This window comes from Ixodes scapularis, unplaced genomic scaffold, assembly GCF_016920785.2.
Source record: "Ixodes scapularis isolate PalLabHiFi unplaced genomic scaffold, ASM1692078v2 PGA_scaffold2__306_contigs__length_199485367, whole genome shotgun sequence".
Lineage (NCBI taxonomy): Eukaryota > Metazoa > Arthropoda > Arachnida > Ixodida > Ixodidae > Ixodes > Ixodes scapularis.
This window is the reverse complement of record NW_024609857.1, coordinates 138053730-138072772: the sequence shown is the minus strand read 5'-3', so window position 1 is coordinate 138072772 and position 19043 is coordinate 138053730. Positions and strand designations below refer to the sequence as shown.

General features: G+C 44.2%; 1 pseudogene; it reads left to right on the top strand.

Moving 5' to 3' along the window:
• Positions 1-19043, top strand: part of LOC120849732 — a 107557-nt pseudogene that overhangs the window by 16219 nt on the left and 72295 nt on the right.

Here is a 19043-nt window from a genome sequence, read left to right as displayed (position 1 = left end):
ACTGCCAAATGCTTCTTTTATATATACTGGCAGTATCGCTCGGAGTTGTGCAGTGCTGGGGATGTCGTACTCCCCCTCTCGAATACGTTTCATTACGGCCTGTATTCTGAAGTTCTTGCGGAAGCCGACCGGGGTGGGGGCGAGCTGTTGGGTGTTTTTTTCATGTGCCATCCCAGGCGTTGAGGACCAACTTTTGTATCAGTTGGCCCTCGCATGATGTCATTTATATATGTATGAGGTTGGCGTGTGTTTTAGCATGTTTTCAATATTTGGGAGGAAGCACCAGGTGACCTTTTTTACATGCCGATGTCATTTCTTCCGAAGTGCTTATCTGGTTGATATATGCGAACAATTCGTGTTGTTTGTTACCAGGGACGTCGCGAACCATGCCGTATGCTATTTTGTCCGGTTCCAGTTTTCTGTTCCGCTTAAAGTACATGAGGGCCATCTCCAGTCGCGGCTCTTTTCGCTGCCGCAAGGAAAGCATCTCTACTCCGAAATGGTAGGTCTTGTGTGAAGTTAATCGAGCACCGAATATGGCGTCGAACGTATTGTAAGACAGCGTGCTCACATAGGCTGACACTACTTTTAAACCAAGCTTGGTTACCACACAAGAACTCTTCGCCAGTCTGGTCATGTCCAATGCGAAATGTTTCCGTAATGAGCCGCATCGTGGCGCCACTGTTTTGTCGCATGTTTGTAATGCTGATAGAAACTGAGCGAGAGGAAGGAATGAGAGAGTGACGGGACATCAGAACGCCGAGCTCTGGTTGTGATAAACAATGGGTAGATGTAAAGTTAGCTGCCTTCGTCTCTACTAAATGTTTGAACACGTTCGAACACCACACCAAAAACGCCGGCGTCCGGTGCTTCCTATTCGCTTCCGAACAGTGAGGGGAGAAAAAAGCAGCCAACTTTCAATTTCCTCACTAATTGTTCCAAAAAAAAAACAAAAAAACTGAGTGTTCTGACGTCCCCGCATGCTCTCATCTCCTCCTCTCTATCTGTTTCCACTCATATATAAGAATTAATCAGTACCGGGGTTTGCTCTAAGACTGGCCGGAAATATCCGTGCCTTAATGTTGCAGCTCAACTAGTGGTGGATTTTACCTTGGAAAATACCCAGGCGCTGTGTGTTTGTTCACTCATCCCAGATGTGTTGTTTGTGGAAACTGGAGCTAAGTCAACGGGCTCGTGCCGCACGACGATGCCGGGTGCGCGAGAAGCGGATGTCCGTGACTCGGGGTCATGTAGAGACAATTTTGCAGTCTTCCGCGTAACCATATTTGAGGCGCATATGCGGAATTGCGTGCGAAGTAAGCCCACGAAGGAAACCTGGGCGCGCTACTGTGCCATTTCAAACACACAATACGAAGTTTTTTTTAGGCAAGACGCACACACGGATGAAAGCAGTGAAGGAAAGGAGCCAACGGCGCCTCCATGGCCGACGCGATCGCATGTTCTCCGCTTCATTGGTGCGAACGCAAAGAAAGAAACCAGTTGACATAATGAAACAAACTAATTAAGGAGCCTACGGGAGCTCCGTAGTTGAAGGGAAAGATTATTCGACGCGTCATTGCTTTACGCTTAGAAAAATAAACAAAAAAAATAGAAAGAAAGAAAATGAGAAAGAGAAGAGAAAAATGGAGCCCACGGCACTTCCATGACTGACACGACAGCATGTTCGCCGAGTCATGGGTGTACGTCTCGAGAGACGTCACTTCTATGATTATGTTCTCGTCATATTTACTCTGAACGTTCCAGCCCCTTCCAATCGCCAAGAAAGACATATGTTGCAACCGTTTATAACGAAGTCAGTTATAACGAAATAGTGGCTATAGCGAAGCCATCACGATTTCTCATTTGCGTTTGCACTTATAAATGTATTTGAATCTGTTTTTAGCAAACGAAATTGAGCGTCTCCCGCGGAATAAGTGAAGAAAAAGTTTGTGATAATTTAAAGAATAATAAACCTAGGAACATTTTTAAAGTCGCAGGCCGCCGTACTTTGCTGCCGCGGCCGAGCAACCACTCATAACGGTCCGCTGACGTGATGCGAAAGCATTCGGCGACGGCCTCTGCGTCGTCGTCTGCTCCGCGCTCCTTATCTGGGAAGCGGCGTTTAGTACACGGGATCATGAAAACGCAATAACATGTCAACCGGTCTTGACCCATGCCAGTTCCATCGCCTTCTAATGAATTTTATTATAATTGATGACGTTGTTGTACTGCAGGCCATCAAACAGCTGAAGATATCTTGTAGGTCATCATAAAAACAAATTAGTTTGAAAGTTTTAACAAACTTTAAGCACAACTCCTCTAGTTTCCCCTGCGACGTATTCTCGAAGTTACACGGGTTCCTCAAAATTTCGTGTGATTGGAATATTGTAACGGATGTCCACAAGACTTGTGAGCTCTAGCTGATCAGTAATTACCACCCTATTTCTCTCACTTGTGCTCCGTCTAAACCTTTATATGGTGTACTATAATCACGAAAAATGAACTTCTTAGACTCAGAGAACCTTCTAATTGAATATTGAAACGGATTTCCTCAGTCATACCAGTTTGAAACTCAGTCAGCATAATGTATTTCGGAGACTTATTGAAGTTTCGATTGCAATGCTTAAACTTACCAGATTTTCATTCACACCTCTAAGTTATTCGACCAGGTCCCTCGTCAATTAGTTTTAAAAAAACCGTAGCAAAATACCATATGCATAATCACCTTGTTTTCAGCTGGATCTCTGAATTCTCCATTAAACCCACCACATTTCTATCATAATCTGAAATATCAGACCTGCAGGGTAACTTCTGGCGTCTGCAGGGAAGGGTCAATGATCCCCTTTTATTAATTATTTGTGTAAATTACCCGTCAACATTTCTCCTCACTGCGGTTGTTCGTTGACGACCGTACAATCTTCATACCTATCATTTATACAATGACTAGCAATCTTCGTAGGACGATCACACATTAATAACAAAGTGGTGTTAAAATGGCAAGTGGAGCAATCGTGTTTTTTTTACTTAAAGTATGTCTTAACAGCGAAAATGCACAGTGTAAACAAATCGACTTCTGAGATGTTGGTGTTCATTTTATTACAATAAAATAAAACGTGTGTTTTACCGATAAAAGGCATAGTAATATTTTAACCTACAACAGCATTTTGAGCTTATTACTAAAAGCACAGATTGTTCCTTAAAGTGTCCAGATTTATTGGCATTTTCTCTCCAGATTTTGTATCGGTGTATTTAATATTGTTTTATCGGTATTCGCAACTATAGTAATAACAAAAGGGGATTATATATACTTTGAAGTAAACATTTTTCTAATCAGTTGGTTACCATATTAGTGGTACTTATACCCTTTAGAAAGTTCGAGCTGTGTCGGCCTGATTTCCTATTAAACATTCCTCCACAGTATCTCAAGACTAGAGTCAAATACAAACACACACCCGCCCACACGCACGCACACTGCATGCGCATGCGCAAAACTTTCAGAACAAATGTGTGTCTTCGGGTGTTTTCACACGAGCATCGTAATTTAGAACTTGAAAGAGTGTCTTACTACAACCTTGTTTGTCAACGAATAAATGTAGTGGAAAATAAATTGATCCGAGCAAAAATAACTCTCTGACTAATCGCCATTCACTCGTAGAAAACGTATGTCAGGCTCGGCAAAAGCTCGAGGCAGTTGAGGTTGAATCATTATTGAATCATTGGATATTTCGATCCATAACTTATATCATGATTCGCAGGATCGCTTGATTCGCTAGACATCTTTTCTCGGCTGTCACGTGACTGCTGTGTCTTTTGACTAGTAGCTCTTTTTATCGGCAATATCTGCGCTGTGTTAGCAGCATCTGTGGTGATGATAATACTGTGGCTTTAGCTCACTTTCTCTCCCTCTCTCTCTTTTTCTTGCTCGGATTTGTTGCAGCCCTTTTTTTATTTTCGATAGCTTACTTTGTAAAAGAACCAATAATGTTATACCGTGTCAAAATCGTCTAAGTAATAAAAAGTGCGAGGATAATCACTTGAGTCTCTTATTTATTACAATCATGCCCCTCCATATGGCTATATTTTGCTTTTAAGCGGGGGGAATCGTAACGAGGAGCACTATCTCACTTCACTTCAATCTTATCGTAATCTGGGGTCTAAATGTTGTTTTGTATTACAATAGATAAAACGGCCAGTGTAAAAATAAGATAAGATCGGGTTCGTATTATTTTCTTTTACAATATTAAAGTGTTATTTAAAGGAAAGCTCAATCATTTTTCGAGAAATCTGAGGAGCGGACTTCTAGGTGTTTTCGTCCCGCTAATTCAGTTCTCGCACTAACCTTGGGCAGATGTAAACGTAGACCACATGTATTTTGAAAAACATATGTGCAGCATTTGCCGCCGGGTAGGCGGATATTCTCTCGGATGCCTGTTATTTGACCAGGATGTCGTGACGTCATCGCCAACATCCCCAAGCCAGCTTAGTGGCAAGCAATGGTTGTCTGACCCCGCTGTTCACGTCGCTTTTGCTAGTTTTTCTCTCCACTCTCGCGCTTTGCGACTCTCGGTGCGCCGCAACGGGCAGGTCTAACTCGAAATTTTACATGGCTATTACGTTTCTCTTACTAATATGGTCGAAAGAAAGCTTGAAGCGGGACCAGCAGAAATATTCTTCCGCCTGGCGAAAATTCCGGCTCGCCCTTTTTTTCCCCTTTTCCTCTTGTCCGACTGCATGGCGAGGCGGGGAAAAGGTCGCCTTTTGTATCGGCTTCTTCTGAGAGGATAAGCCTAGGATAAGAAGGATTTTCGGCCCCTCGCAAAGCCTAGCCCTCCTGGTGGACGTTTTACGAAGCTGGAAGGCTGCGCCCTGGCAGTCACCCATTTGAGTAGTCAAAATTGTTTGGCTGTAGCCTTTGGCAAAGTAAACGCTTACTGGAAAGCTGAGATGCATCCCCACACCAATGGAACATTCTTTTCATGCTTATTCTCGGTTTCTCCAATAAGGAATGCAGAACGCATGCGCGAGATGTGGTGGCTTCAATATGTGAGCACGATTTACATGTTCACAAAACATTCAGCATCCTCAAAAAGCCAGCCCGTGACGCTCAAATCTGCCTGAAATGGGGGACGATGGAAAGATATATGTGTTTCAGGCGCTGGCATCTTAGCGGATATTTTTTTCGTACAGTGCGGATGAATTATTGTATACCTAACTCGCAGGATATGATGACCAACAAAATGTAGATGAAATTTATATTTACACTTTCTAACAACCTCATGAGTTGAAAGGGCAGCAAGGGGATTAAATTTATATTTATAGATCCTAACAACCATAGGAGTTGAAAGAGCAGCAAGGGTGAGTGTAATATTAAGGAAGTTTTAGGGGATCGCTTTTAGCTCTCCGATAACGGTACGTCGCAACGATGTATAGGCTAGGTTTGCTTTGAGCCTTTTTGATTCAGCATTGCTATCAGAGCGGGAAACGCAATAATGAATCCCTATTTGGGAGCTTAGCGTGTTCTGTTATCATTCAACGTTGCTTGTATCGGTGCTATAGACGGGCTGCCACTTGTGTTTTCCGCTCCGATATCTGTGCTCCATAATGAATGCTCACGGCAAATCTAGCTGATATAACGTTGTGGGGCACGGTTATAGCCGATTCACACAACGGACCGAATCCCGATCTTCGGCCGCGGACCGTGTACCACGGGACTCGCACGTCGCCGATTTTGCGATCCGCGCCTCGTCCGCAGACGCGCGGACTGAGTTGGGCACCTTTTCACTCGCAGATTTTTGGCGGGAGATTGACTCAAAAGCGTGTAGTCCGGCAACAGTAAAATGATTATTTTTTTTTTTTTGGTGTGGGGGGGGGGGGGGGGGGGAGGGGGGGGGGAAGGCGATTAAAACGAAAATGGCGCATCGTTGTGTTTTGTGCGTTTGCTGGTTCATTTTGTCGCGCAATTCTTGGTTCACTGCCTGAAGGAAACTCTTTCTTTATTTGTTTTCCTTCGGGCAGAGCCCGAAAGAAGGGCCAGTGCAAAAGCCTAAAAAAGCCTGACGTGGCACTGGTTTCTTACAGTCCACACACAAAAAAATAACATGAAAATGCATTTCATCTAACAAAATAATACAGCAGGATAAAAAACTTTTAGAGAACTGAGGCACACATACATAACACAAATGCAACAATAAAATCCATGTATATAAGGATAGAAATCCGTACTGAATGCAAAAAACAATAATACAGACTATAATCCACATGAAAGAAGAACAAGTCATCTAAGAAACAGACAAATAACGAACATCATTATCGCTCACTTTAAAGAAACTGAACAGTGTACATCCAACAAGGCGAGTCATGCACATAAAATAAAACAAGGATGACTTTTGAAGGTATAAAGTATAATACAACACTTTATTGTGATTAGGAACCTTAGATAAATTTTATAAATTTTATATAAATTTTATATCGCTGGCTACCAGCAGTGCTTTATATTATTTTTTAAATAAAGGGAACGACTTTGTCCGGCTGACGCGACGCAGGTTCCGGTACTCCTCCGGGACCATGTAAAAAAGTTGCCGTCAAAACTCGTCTAGCACGCCGCGATAATTCTTGCACGTCTAATCGGCCTTTCACCGAGCAAGACCTCTTTTGTGGCTGTGGTGTACTTGAGTGTTGTGCACGAGCGCGGAGTGCGTGAAGGCATCTCCAAACGCACCTCCGCGAGCCCAGACCTTTGTCGCTTCTACGCCGAAATCCTCTCGAGCAGGGCCATGACCGTGTCACAGTCATGCCTTCGGTTAGTAAAGCTAGTGGCGCTTTGCGCGAAGCCTATCATGATGTTTTGTCTCGATCTGTACGTAAAAGCGACGTACGATTCTTTATCGCTGTAGCAAATATGGATTTCTCTCTTCGACAACGGTTCCACTGTGCGATGTTGGAGTTTCGCGGCACTGGGGGGTGGCAGACAGCTTCGGTCCGTCCTCGCTGGCGTTGCTCGTCGGCTCCCTCGTGTGGATGCGCTTGGGAGACGTACACTGTTAGCAAAAATAACACGCCCAGACGTGTAAACCGTTGTCCCATAGCGGACACGTCGAAACGTGTTCGTTTTACACGGAGTCATCTGCGTTCGTTTTCACATGAGGGGCCGTGTAAACTTCACACGCTACACCGTGTCTGCCATCCGCAAAACACGTTTCGAGCGTGTTCCTTGTGAAACATGGCGGCCAGCGGCCGAGAACAGGCGAGAGACGAGCCCAGCGAGCCGCGCGCCTTTCAGCCGAATCGAAAGCACACAGGACGCGTTAGTTCTCGTTCGATGTCTTTTATACACAGTAAAGTCTCCAAGCGGCGGACGTAGCTACCTGCAAAGGTACGTACGTGCGTCGTCGGCTGTCGGCGGCGTCGGTAGCTTCAACAAAACCGCTAGACAAAAAAAAAACAAAAAAAAAAAACGAATGCCGAACTTACATGGATAACTAACTTGAGCGAACTATTTAAAACCGGGCGGTAACTTGCGCCACCTATCGAGATTTATAGCAGCCTATATTAAAAAAAAAAGACGAGTCTGTTCACACAGTGCGAGCGACCACGACTAGACAGCAACCCACATACAACGCACGCAACACCAGTACCACGTACTACACAGCACCGACATGAACACAAACACAACAACCGACACTACGCCCGACACTTCCTACTCGATATTCATTCCTCCCCACGGCGCATATAAGCTTGATATGTGCGGGTAAGCTCTTTGGTCGCTGACCATTACAGATTTATAGAAGAAGACACAAAACACGACGCAATGGACAGCCGCGTGTTAGAACTGTTTGCATTTAAAAAGTATGGAGGCTAAATCTATAATGTTAGTCCGTTGCGACAAATAACGATATATTAACAATAACTCTTAAATCGGCCATGAATAAGTTCAAATTTTTTGTTATTTCTTTGCTTGACCAGTGTTATGAGCAGTCCGACTAGCTTGAATCAGATAGGAAAATGAATTGTTGGGATTTGTCATTACGTATGCAATAATAAATGAAAATGATCCTTGCACAAATCATTTTTTATATATTTTTGTGAAGGACATCCGCCCAAAACTTCACTTCCGCTAGTTGCAGTACGGGAGCAGACACCTTCACTTTTGGGACGTTTTGATGCAGTTTGTTGTCGTATGTCGTGTCCGTGTCGAGTGGAGCGGTGGGGCTTGAAAGCTTTTGACCTATGTTATTCGTGAACACTGGTGTGGGGCACTGATGCGTCTTTTTTTTTTTCTTTTTTTTTTATACTGCCACCACCCCGAACTTTGAAGATACATGGGCCCGTAGCACTGCATTATGCTGAGACGCGAGCTCCTTCTCTGTTGATGTCGCTTTCCTGGTACCACTCGTGGATACTGCAAACGTTTAAACAGTGTGCACCGTCTCGCCTACATCACCGGTGACGTACTCGACCTGTTGAAACTTATTGCTTCCGTCATTGTGGAGTACGCAAGGCAGTTATCTCGTTGGTCTGGTTTCGGTTATAAAAGCAAGGCGAAACGCTCGTAGTTCTCGCCCTCAGTACACGTTGGACATCTTCCACACTTTGACACTAGATAACTGAATGAGCGAGGATTTACATTCACTTCAGAGTTACTCTCGCTGCTTCCTCACCGTTGAGCAGCAGGATCAGCTGGCGACAAGCCGCGGATGAAACGCTTGAGCATCAACAGCCCAAGAGCACTCGTTGCCGATGCTGGCGACGCGGGTTTCTGTCAACCGGGAGGCCAGCACAAACCGTGACCGTTCAAGCTCTTCGTCATAACACTGTGTTGCAAAATACAACTAAAGGGATCACGGAAGCAAACGAACTGCTATCGCAAATCTTGGCTTGTGATTGCGCCTTTGTAGATCACCTTATTCGTTTTGCTGGAGAGACGCAAACGACATGCATAACAAAATCGCTTGCATATTCCGCATACCTCACAAAAGCATTTACACCGTCACCTTGCGAAAAGCGCGAAACGCGGAGTCCGCACTGTTCTAAGATTCCCGTTTTTTACCTGCTTTAGAGCAGTTTGTTCCTGCTAGTAGATATACCTACTGAAACTGAAACAAGGCAGTGCCAGAGAGAAAGACACAAAGTTGGGAAAGCTCGCTCGCTCTCCAATTTCTCAACTCTCAAGTGATTGTACCGTAATAAATGCACCAACGCCTCTTCCCAAAATAAAGAAAAAGCACAACGTTCACTACGTAAAAAATGGTCTCAGTACATGCATCTGTGGGCAGGTAGGAAACCTTGCCCTAATTTATTCACGCCGCATGATGGGCACAACAAACTCGTTGCAGGACCGAATCATCTACTCGAGCGCTGTGCGTCGCTGTGCAAACGCAGTACAACACCAAGCATAAAAACGGCAGATTTAGGACAACAATTTGGATTCCATTATTCAATTAAAACGAAGTAATTTTGTTGAAAACGCCCGCTGCTTCTTACTCAAGGCATGTGTCGGGATACTTCCACAGTTTGAAACGGAACGAGGGAAGATTTACTGATTTCCGCGGATCAGTCCGTCGCGTGAGTCGGCCATTATCGGAGAGCTACAAACGATCCATTAAAACTTCCTAATATCAACACCCACCTTTACTGCCCTTTCAACTGATATGGTTGTTGGGATTTGTAGATATAAATTTCATGCAAATTTCGTTGGCCATCATATCCTGCGAGTAAAGCCCGTTTCACATACAGCGACTGTGCGAAAAAAATCAGTGCGACAGCCGACGCTGCGAATGCGATCGCAATGTTTGTTTTCACATGCTCCAACAACCGCGCGACTCCTGTTGGCGCGGACGGCTCTTCGGACACGGACGCGTCGCGTTTGACTTTGCCTAAAATACAACAAAAAAGTCTTAATAAACACACATGTTTTACGAATACAATGCGTAACTAGAGATATATAATAATTAAGCATCAAACCAAAAGCTTTTATGTGTCTAAATTTATTTCAAATACGCAGCAATCGCATACGAAAGCTGGCTAATTAACGGCTGGTTGATGAGCAAGCGATAGCACCGACTCTGCGACAAAATACCAACTTTGTTAAAACCAGTCGCAGAGCCGCTGCGACAGTGTGACTGCGATTTTAATAACACATTTACTGGAAATCATACTGATTTATGACGAGAATCACAGCATGTGAATAAGCGGTAAAGCAAACAACAATTTGTGCGCGCTTTGCGAAAGCATAGATCCGCTAAGATGCCCGCTCCTGGTAGACATTTATCTTTTCCATCGTTCACCATTTGAGGAAGGTTTGAGCGTGATAGGCTGGAGTTTTGGGGATGCTGAATGTTTCGGAAATATATAAATCATTCTTACATATTGAAACCACCACATCTTGCGCCTGCGTTCTGCACTACTTATTTGAGAAACCGAGAATAAGTATGAAAAGTATGTTCCATTAGTGTGGCGATGAATCGCAGCTTTCCAGTAAGCGTTTACTTTGCCGCAGGCTACAGCAAAACAATTTTGACAGCTCAAGTGGGGGACTGCCAGGGCGCAGCCTTTCAGCTTCGTAAAGCATCCACCCGAAGGGCTAGGCTTTGCAAGGGTCCAAAAATTTTGCTTATCCTAGGCTTATCCTTTAGAAGAAGCCGGTATGAAAGGGGACCTTCGTCCCCGCTTCGCCATGCAGCTGGACAAAAGGAAAAGGGCGAAAAAGATGGCGAGGAGGACTTTCCGCCAGGCTGAAGAATGTTTCGCTGGTCCCCTTTTAAGGCAGCTAATATTTGAAGTGTCTACATTACAATTCTACTGTTTGTTTGAAATAAAGGACATTTTGAGCTTACCCTTAACTTTCTGTTTGTAGAATGTTCTTAGACTTGGTAACTTTAAGTAACTTTAACGAAATAGTAATTTGAAGTATTAACATGTAATTTCAATAATTAACATGCAATATAAAGCAATGACGAAGTCTATCACGTTATAAAGCAAGGCCTAACACTTTGCTACATATTAATTGAACTATTTTGTGACCTTTAATCTCTAAGTGTTAGGTAATATTCTAAAACGGATCCAAAGATATTACGGTAAATTTACGCTAACATGATAATCATCTTCTCTCTTTTTAATATTGTGGGGTGTTTTGTCCCGAACGTTCTTGTTAAAAATAAGTTTTTGTTTTCTCCTAAACAGGGCGAAAACGTGCTTCATCCTTGGCTTCAAGTCATTTACATCTTGTTGATATCACAGGATGGCTTTGGCGTTGAAGCTTCACAGGAAAAGTCCGAAGTTCACAAACTCGACCTTGTGTTTGGTATTTTCCGACATGGCGATCGGGCGCCCCTCATGACATATCCTAAGGACACGAATCGAAACAGCATAGAATGGGTGCTTGGATTTGGGGAACTTACATATCGGGGTATCAAAACAATGCTACAACTCGGGAAATATCTAAAGAATCGATACAGTGAGCTCCTGAATGAGGACCCCAAGGCAACATACGTTCGAAGCAGTCCCAAGCCACGGTAAGCCGGTTTATAATAGTATTTCACACGGCGTTTTTTTCACTCTAAAGGGAAATCTCTGAGCCATTATTTACTACAGATATATGTATTCCATATAATTTATAATAAAAAATGTATTGGAGAAATTGTTGACATCTCTAAATTTAAAAGTCTGCAAAACGAAACCCTGAAAACCTCGAAATAATATAGACCGGGCAAGAATAGCTTTTTCATATAATATACTCTCAAGATTAAAGTAGATTAATTGTATTAAACCAAATATTAGTTTAAAAAATACACTCCTTAACTCTGAATAATTCTTTGCACATAACTATGTCCACTGCATAATTTTACATTTAAAACGAGTGTTGCACACCTGTCGACGTTCTATAGCCCTACTTTTTTTAATTTCAGTGCATTCTTTACTGGGCCCATGTAATCTGGCATATTTGGCAAAAGCGCTAATAAATTAAAGTACAAATCAATTTAAAGCAGGCTCCCATTTCTGCCACAGTGTCATATCTATAGCGTCGCGAGCCTGACTCCCACTGACGGCTATTTCGATAAGAATAAGCCAGGATGACGACCGTTTGACTCTAATTTACCGCATAATCTAAGCTTTCAAAGATTGATGAATTGACGTTATAGAGCAATTTATAACTACTAGAAAAAAGGTAACATTACATGCGAGCCACGAGAAATAGCGCCACCAGCAAAACGGCAATTGTTTTAGCTAGGCAACGCTGAAAACCCCCAAATATAGCGGGAAAAAGGCTAAATTGGCAATACCGATCTCCCCCGAATGATAGGAAGCAAATATAATTTAGGTTACGTTACCCGCATTTTTAGTGGTATATTCTTCAAGGCACTCCGCGAAACTTTCCCTAGATAATCTTTTTAATCTACAGCTTCTACCGAAAAGTTTATTTTCATAAAACAAAGTTAAACACTCTAATTATGAACAAAACCTTTCTATATCTGATATTTAATGAATGAAAACACATTTCTAACATATTGCCGGAGTTGATAAATGCAGTGATTGTTCGCACATGACAGCGCGCCTCGGTCATTTCGGTTCTGCACGGGGCTCGTGCCTGGCGTTCACTCGTGCCCCGCGCACTTTCGAAGAACTGCGAGCAGATCAACCGGACCGGCCTGCCACCTTTTTCTGATCCTGCTTTGGGGTCCGCTTTATTAAACACTTCTTGGGTTATATCACCGCCGACGTCGCTTTGACCTACGTGACACCTGAGGGAGGTGCAGATAACGTATGCCCCGGACTCCTCTTAGCAGCAGAGATAACATTCCTCGCAAGCTCCATTATCGCGTGACTCCCGCACATTGTAGAAGCCGCCGCTTCCAAGGTCTGTCCCCGGGGTGCGGATATCTTTCTGTTAAGAGAACAAGAAAAACAGCAATGGTCAAAAACCGGGAAGACGATGCCGACGACTGGCGGGAAGAGTTGAAGCGGGTGGCTGCCTTTAACAGGTGGAGTGCTGAATAAAAACTCAACTATTTTTTTCGCGCCGTCATCAGCGGACAGTTTGCAGTAGCACTAAAAAAATGACGACCCACTGGGACGGCACTCTGATTCGTACAGCGGGAGGTCATCTTGGAACCTCCACCGGACGATGTACAGCGAGGGTTACAATCCGCCATTCAAATTAGTCTACGACTTTCCTCGTCTTGCTGGTGCAAGACGAGGAAAGTCTTGCACCGCGCAAGCACTGGTGCAAGACGAGGAAAGTCTACGACTTTCCTCGTCTTGCACCAGTGCTTGCGCGGCTTTATTCTGGGTATGGATTGTCTTCTGGAGCACAGCGCTGTTATCGATCTAAAATCAAAGTCGGTCACATTTCCTACAGAACACGCCGTAATGTCATACCTCTAGCCGACCTCGCTTATGCTACTCGGCGAGCATGTTACGTACCACCCCGCTCAAGTATTCTTGTCTTTGTCACAGCTGCCGTAAACACAGATTACCAAGGAGTCGTTGAAAGCAACACATTTCTGCTGCTTCGACGAAAAATCTGGCTTTCGAGGGGAGTCGTTTGCCTTGAATAAGGTCAAGTGAATATCTTGCTAACAAACTTTCTTTCGGTATACCAACACCTCAGCCGGAGCTGAGGTGTTGGTATACCGAGGTATACCTCATTTGCTTCCCTAGAGTACACCGCCGAGGTCAGTAACTCCCTTACCCTCTTCGATACACGCTCGACAATTTCCGTGACGGAAGAGGCTGCTCCCGCATTCGACATAAACCCTTGGCTGTGCCGGAAAAAACAAGACCGACTGCAGCACCTGCTTCAACCCTACCAGGACTTCTACTCGTTGTCTTCGAAAATCGGCAAATCCCGATTGCGAAACATTAAATCACAACACATGAGGATGAACGTTCCCTCCGGCTATCTCCTTATCGTGTTTTATTCAAGGAGCGCGATGCAATTCAACGTCAAGTCAAAGAGATGCTCTCCGACGACATTATTCAACCCCCGAAAAGCCCTTAAAGGGATGCTGAACCGAAATTTGAATTTCCCAAAACACGCGGCAAAAGCGTGCTACGGGATTCTACAAACACCAAAACATCACTCATACAGCGATATTGCGAACGGGTGACCGTATTTTTCAAAAAACGAGACGCATTTGGCAGGAATGTTGACGTCATGTTTCTCCGGGAAGGAGAGGGAACGGCCTCGCGCTTTCACCGCCTCGTGGCCTTGGGGGAGTGAAGCGAAGAGAGGAGGAAACACGGTATATTGACGTCACGCGCCTCGTCGGCCTGGTTCAATCTCGACCTCTTTTTCCAGAAATACGGCCGACCATTCGAGATATCGCCTTGCAAGTAGATTTGTAGGGATTGTAGCTTTCCGCCTACATCTCCTGCATTGTTTTTTTGAAATCCAAATTTCGGTTCACCATCCCTTTAAGCATCGCCTGTCGTTCTTGTGAACAAAAAAAATATATGGCATTCTCAGGTTTTGCGTTGATTATCGCCGGCTAAACGAAATCACAAAGAAAGACGTGTATCCTCGGCCCCGAATCGACGACACGCTAGACCGACTTTGCCACCCCAAGTACTTCTCTTCGATGAACCTCAAGACGGGATATTGGCAGTTCGAGGTCGACGAGAGGGATCAGGAGAACACAGCTTTCATAACCCCTGACGGACAGTATGAGTAGAAGGTCATGGCCTTCGGCCTCTGCTCAGCACCAGCAACGTTTCAAAGAGTTATGGAGACTGTGTTGGCAGAGCTCAAATGGCAGACCTGCGTCGAATATCTCGACGATGTGTCGTCTTCTCCAGGCACTTCGATTCGCACTTACGGAGTCTGTGAACAGTACTCGAAGCAATTGACTCTTCAGGACTAACGTTTAAAACGGAAAAGTGGCGCTTCGTTTACGAAAAATTAAAATTTCACGGACACATAAATTAGTGGGAGCGAAGTTCATCCTGATGCCCAGAAAACTGCAGATATTGCGCACTTCCCACAGCCAGCCGCCAAGAAAGTCGTTCGTAGGTTACTAGGCATTTACGCTTATTACAGATGCTTTGTGAAGGGCTTTTTTTCAACTTGCCGAACCCCTCATGCGCTTGACGCACGATGACGTCGCGTTAACCTGGGAGTCAAAGGAGGCAGATGCACACCGGCAGCTAGAGCAGTGCCTACAGTCGCACTCGTTACTGGCCCACTACGACAAGAGCACCGAAACAGCGGTTCATTCCGATGCGAGCTCTTAGGCCTCGGAGCCGTTCTTGTTTAACACCAGAATGGACTTCAGCAAGTTATCGCCTACGCCAGCCGTTCTTGGCCCAAGGCAGAGAAAAACTGCTCCACGACCGAAAGGGAATGCCTCGCCATTGTATGGTTTATTTTCAAATTTCGCCCCTACCTATATGGCAAGCCTTTCAAGGTAATCACTGACCACTGGTTTGTTTGTTGGCTCGCCAGTCTAAAGGACCCCTCCGGACGCCGCGCACGCTGGAGCGTGAGGCTGCAGGAGTTTGACGAAGGTACTAGCACTCCGACGCCGAATGGCTTTCGCGTGCACCCGTCGACCCGTCGTCAGAAAACAGACGAGGAAAACACGTTTGTACGATCAGTGCTAGTACCTTCGCTCAGCAAAAACGAGCTGATCTAGATCTAAACAACCTTATCGACCACCTCGAAGGCAAAACCACCGCAGTTCCAAGATTCTTCAAGCTCGGCGTATCCGCATTTTGTCGCGAAACGACATGCTCGCAAAGAAACATTTCGCCCCATACCAAGGCACAGTACCTACTCATGATTCCCTCAGCCCTCCGCGACGAAATCCTCCAGGTGGCGCACGAACAGCCAACGTCGGGACGTCTGGGATTTACGCGTAGCCTCGGAAGAATCCATGAGCGCTACTACTGGTCACATCTCACTGCGAACGTCGCTTCCTACGTACGCACTTACCGAGAATGCCAATGCCGGAAAGCGCCGCCAGTTTGACCTTCAGGACCGTTGAAGCCTAAAGAGCCGCCCATGCGGCCCTTCCAACAAGTAGGAATGGATTTGCTCGATCTTTTCCCTACGTTTGCTTCCGGTAACAAACGGATTACCGTGGCTACCGACTGCCTCACCCGTTTCGCCGAAACTCAGGCCCTTCCCAGAGGCACCTCTATGGAGGTGGCACAATTCTTCGTACATGCGATCCTCCTTCGACATGGTGCTTCAGAGGTCGTCATCACAGATCGAGGAACAGCCTTCACGGCCAAGCTTATGCAAGCCATTCTGTAATTCGGTCAAAACGCCAACCGCAGGACAACTGCCTACCACCCCCGAACAAATGGCTTGACCGAGCGCCTTAGCAGGACTCTTTCAGACATGTGTCAACAGACGTGGACGTCGAACATGCAACATGGAACGACATTTTACCTTATGTAACGCTCGCGTACACATGGCAACGCAAGAGACAGGAATGCCGCCATTCAGTGTCTTATACGAAAGAGCGGTCACAAGTACACTATATTGCCGAGCTTAGCTGGCCGAGTAGGCAGCGCGGCTGTGGACTTACGGTTATCGTGGTTGCTTTCCACGCGAGCTGCCAGGGTTCTATTCCTGGGAGTTACTCGTCTTTTATTTATTCTTTCAGTTTAATGTTCTAGTGAATTCGAGAACATTGTTGTTTGTTCTATGTCCAGACGTTCTACGGGTCGAACCTTCTACGCCGATTATTCCAGAAGCCTACGCGTGTACATAAGGGGCTTCGCGTGGCGAGCCAAAGTCACTTTCGCCTTAGCGTTCGATCCTGCTGCTCCGCCGCCTTCGGCGCCCGCGACACTCTGTTGTTATCTTTCTTTTTCCGTTTATTTTTGGGCACAAGTTCGCTCCATTAAACGTTCCGTTTACTCAGTTATTCGCCGCCTCATCACTTGTCGTTCGTGACAATATGTCATGTTACAATACGTTGAAGACGACGACCCACGACGACGACGACGACGACGTGACCCACGACCTGGATGCTTTCCTCCAACGCGCAGAAGAGGCCCGCCAGTTAGCGAGGATCCGAATCCAGGGCCAGCAGCAAGGTGGCGCCCGACGCTGCAACCAAATATTGTTGAGACTAATACACGAAACTCCGGGGTAAAATGGGAGACGGAAGTAGAAAGCGATCGTGGCGGTAAGGAGTGGACAACTCGCCACTTTCCCCAGAAATGAATCAAGTGGGTCTGACTCAAAATAAATTTCTATAGCCTATGAAATATTTTCTTTTTTCTTGATGGAGCATAGGGAGAGAGCTCGCGATATTGGACTTTTCGGTATTTTGATGTAAAAATGCAGTGTGCTGTATAGACTAGCTTATTTAATGACTATAGTATAGATCAGTCAAGATTTGTATCGCGATTTTGTACGATCTGCGTAGTCAATAACCTTTTCTGAGCTCGTTGATTTATTTGTTTGATTCCTACCGAAATATGTGTTATTAGATGTCATTGGCTCCAAGTGACCATAATATGCAATACGTATCAATATTTTATGAGATGTACTTGAAATTGCTCTAAATGACTAGAAATGATTAATATTAATAATTATGTAATTTTTTATTTGTTTACAGGTATGAGCAGCTTCAGGTAGCTTTTGTTGGCTATCAGAATCTTTTTTGACCATGCTGATCTTAAATGGCTGCCAATGGCAATTAGTGAGATAATCGACAATTATCTATTTCGGTGTTGGTCAAAGCATATGGCTTCAACTGGCTAATATTGATCAGACTCCACTTTTATATATATTTGCTAGATATGGGGGCTATAAATATTAATAATGAGTAATGAAAACTTCGAGCTATGTCTGTTTATAAACTGGAATGACTTAAGGTGGCTATTGTTGGCTATTAAAATATATTTCTGAGCAGATTGGCTCAATGGCTACTGATGGCTATAAGTCCGTATAGTAGCAATTACTTGCTCTTTGAGTGTTTGTGAATGAGAATGGCTTCAAATGCCTACATTGGCTATAAGCACTTGTTTTTGATTAGATCGATTTCAAATGACTACAAATGGCTATTAATAGCAAACTATTGACTGAGCTATTTTTATGTTTACGAAATGGAATGGCCTTAAGTGGATGATGTTGGCTCTTAGTATTTATTTTTGACCAGACTAATGGATATTGATGAGATCATTAAAAATTATGTGCTATTTCGGTGTTCAAAATGAATATGGCTTCAAGTGGCTATTATTGGCCTACGCATCGAATTTTAGATAAATTTGATTGAAATGGCTACAAATGGCTATTAGTGAGTAGTGTTGATTGTTATGGACGATTTTTATGTTTACTAACTGGAATGGCATTAAGTGGCTGTTGTTGGCTTTTAGCATCTATTTCTGACCAGATTGGCTTCAAATGGCTAGCAACGGCTATTTGTGTGTGTAAACAATTCTGAGCAATATCAGGGTTTATGGATAAAACAGGCTACAATTGTGGCTATTATTGGCTTTAAGAATTCATTCTTTATTAGATTGGATTGAAATGGCTAGTAATAGCCATTAGTGACTAGTGTTGATAGTTATGGGCGATTTTTATGTTTACTAACTGGAATGACTTTTAGTGGCTATTGTTGGCTATTAGCATCTATTTCTGACCAGATTGGCTTCAAATGGCTAGCAATGGCTATTAGTGAGTATAATTGACAGTTCTCTTCTATTTAAGTGTTTACGAATTAAAATAGCCACCAGTGGCTGTTATTGGCTATATGCATTTTTTCTTTAATATCTGATTTGAAATGGCTACAAAGGGCATTAGTGACTGGTGTTGATAGTTATGAGCGATTTTTTTTGTTTATTAGTGGCAATTGTTGGCTATTGGCATCTATTTCTGACCAGATTGGCTTCAAATGGTTAGAATGGTTATTTGTGTGTGTAAACAATTCTGACCAATTTCAGGCTTTATGGATAGAACAGGCTACAATTAAGTGGGTATGGCTATAAGCATTTATTCTTTATTATATGTGCTTGAAATAGCTAGAAATGGCCTTAGTGAATAGAGTTCATAGTTTTGAGCGATTTTTGTATTTACTAACTGGAATAGC